At 45.0% G+C, this 3,217-nt stretch overlaps 1 pseudogene; it reads right to left on the minus strand.

The window, feature by feature from the left end:
* Positions 1-234: 234 nt before the first annotated feature.
* Positions 235-1,249, minus strand: LOC118964544 (annotated as a pseudogene).
* Positions 1,250-3,217: the final 1,968 nt, after the last annotated feature.

The following is a 3,217-nucleotide window of genomic DNA, read 5'->3' on the forward strand; positions in this document are numbered from 1 at the left end:
GTCCTGACCCTAAGCCTGCCTGCCATCCAGTACCTTTGCTTCTGTTGCTATAATTAACAGTATTACTTCTACACATTCTGCATCTGGGTCTTACTTTATCCTGATATAATCAGTTTATTCCCTCTCTATCTATACATGTAGCCCAGCCAGACTGTTCTCCATAGTGGATTGGAGAGTGGCCTCTCTCTCTCTCTCTCTCTCTGGTTGGCTGGAGGAGAGAAGTGAAATGGTGCATCACCTCTGGTCAATAATAATACTCACCTTGAGAAACTCCACAGCCTGTTGGAGCTCCTTCAGCACCTTCTCTCTCTCCTGGACTCTCTGCTGGAGCTTCTGCTGACTCATCCACAGCTGACTCTGTTGAGGAACACTCTTCATTGAGCTATCAAGTTTTGTTTCCAATAGTTCACTTGTCACCATAGCACACAGTTGATTGACTGATTATAGTTCTTACTGTACATGAGATGTATCACAGAGACTGAACGTTGGACTCAAAAGAGTGATAATGGAGTTTGACTTTAGAAGAAGCTGATCGATTTGGATAATTTATGATAATCATATTTCTTCTGCTATGGGTCGATTTCATTTCAATAACTATGTTTCTTGATCTCTCCTATTCAAACAGCCTTCCTACTGTTTAACAGAGTCATCAACCAGTTGTTCTGGTCTAACCTGTTTCTCTATCCTCTCTGCTGCAGCTGACATTGTATCATATGGCCATTATGTTCATCCATCACACACAATAGACATATACACTGTTGATCCGTACGGCAGTTTGTCATGATGAGAGCCGATCTTCTCCTGTAGCTGTATGATGGCTTTGACCAGCTTGTGTTTCTTTAGTCCAGGAACATCATAGTGAGGCTGGAGGTGAGTCTCACAGTAAGACACCAGACATGCCATACAGGACATGAAGGCTTTCTGCTTTCTGGTCCCAGTGCAGAAATCACACGCCACATTTCCAGGTCCAACATAGCAGAGCAGGGGGAGCAGCCTGGAGTCCTGTCTTCTGCAGTGTCTCCAACACTTCAGCCAACATGTTATTTTTCCTCATATTAGGCCTTGGGGTGAAGGTCTGCTTGCACTGAGGACAGCTGTAGATGCCCTGATCATCCTGATCCCAGTAGCCCTCAACACAGCTTCTACAGTAACTGTGTCCACAGGGAATAGCCACCGGCTCCTTCAGTAGTTCCGGACAGACAGAACAACAGAACTGGTCCTGGTCCAGCAGAACTCCCCGCAGAGACATTTGGACTGTTGTTGTTCACTCTCACACAGACAGATGACACAGAGACAGAGATCAGTTTTGTTTCCGAAGAAGAAAGTTTGTGGGAGGGGGAGAGAGAGAAATATAACTAGATAGGGAGAAAGTACGAGTGTGTGTGTGTATGTGTGTGTGTGTGTGTGCGTGCGTGTGCGTCTGCTTCTGTCTGTTCTCAAACATTAGAACAACACCAACATCTGCTTATGGAGTGCAATAACAACACTGTCTCAGTGCCCGCATTATAATCTGTATTATTGTTATTTTTAGAGATCTAAATATCAGAGATATTTTTCTTTTTTTAGAGATAATGTAATGTTCTTTTCTGGACTGGGTTTATAGGCAAAGGCGGAAAACATCTCATTATTCATTCTTAATGCACAGAGTAAAACAGCCCATAAAATGCAGATTGCATTAATCGTTAATCACACAAACACACCCACACATACATGCGCGCACGTACGGACACATGCACACACACAAATGACTCCTCCTGGGGTAGAAAACAGAGGGAATTGGCCTGATTATTTCTCTCTGTCTTTTGTTCTCCTTCAGTTTCTAATCCTCCCACTCCTTTTATCTCTTTCATACTCCCACAGTCTCAATATCCCTCTCTCAGTCTGTCTGCTCTCTCTCTCTCTCTCTCTCTCTCTCTCTCTATCACTCTGTATCTATCTCTCCTTCAATCTGACTCCCTCTCTCTTTAGCTCCTTGCAGTGCTCTCTCCTGGTGTTTGAAGAGACAGCATATGACAGAGAGCAGACCTAAACTATTAACTAGAGATTCAAACTGTCAGAGAAGCTCTTCTCCCCACAAGCAACAGGAAGGCCTACCATGACTGCCACACTGCCAGACTCAACAATTACATTCTCATTCAGCTCGGTCTGGATTTTCTGTTTAATCAGTAACCAAATTGCACCTGAACCTGTCAAGCAAATACCATCCTTCTCAGGCCTTTACAAGAGGGAGAGAGAGAGGGAGAGAGAGAGGGAGATAGAGGGACAGGAAAGGGAGAGAGAGGGGGAGTGAGGGAGAAAGAAAGAAAGGGAGGGAGATAGAGGGATAGGAAGTAGGAGAGAGGGGGAGTGAGAGAGAGATAGAAGGATAGGGAGAGAGAGGGGGGATGAGGGAGAGATAGAGGGATAGGAATAGGGAGAGAGAGGAGGAGTAAGAAAGAGAGAGAGAGAGGGATCGGAATAGGGAGAGAGAGGGAGAGGGGGAGTGACGGAGAGAGAGAGATAGGAAGACGGAGACAATCCATCACAACTTTTATTATTTCTCAACCTTTCTCCTCTCCCCCTCTCTTTCCCCCACTCTCTCCTCTTTGTCTCTGGGTGTGAACATGGGGAGAAGAGAGAGGTATTGATTGTCAAGGGGTTCCAAGGACTTTGTGTCTAATCCAACAAAATGGCCGCCTTAGATGAATCTGCCGCCAAAGTCTTTGACTCAACCGTTATCATCTAACACGGGTCATTCTACTATGCTTATAGCTGCAGCCTCTGGCACCAGAACCATGTAGCTGGGTTCAAATAGTACTTGACATCTTTCAAGTATACTCGTAGCATTTGCTGTAGCCTGCCTGGAGTGCCAGATCGGCAGGATTTGCCCTTTTGATACTGTTGTATTGATTCTAGTGCACCAGGCAAGCCCAGCTTGGTAATTTGCTATTATTTGAAGAAAAAAATAACCCACCGGGTATAAGCCAGCTGGTGATCAGGTACCGGTGGTGGGTTGTGGTAGGATGTGGTTTATAGAGATCAAGGTCATTCATTAGACCATCAAATCAAATCAAATCAAATGTATTTATATAGCCCTTCGTACATCAGCTGATATCTCAAAGTGCTGTACAGAAACCCAGCCTAAAACCCCAAACAGCAAGCAATGCAGGTGTAGAAGCACGGTGGCTAGGAAAAACTCCCTAGAAAGGCCAAAACCTAGGAAGAAACCTAGAGAGGA

The sequence above is a fragment of the Oncorhynchus mykiss genome, chromosome 5 (assembly GCF_013265735.2).
Source record: "Oncorhynchus mykiss isolate Arlee chromosome 5, USDA_OmykA_1.1, whole genome shotgun sequence".
NCBI classification, from domain to species: domain Eukaryota; kingdom Metazoa; phylum Chordata; class Actinopteri; order Salmoniformes; family Salmonidae; genus Oncorhynchus; species Oncorhynchus mykiss.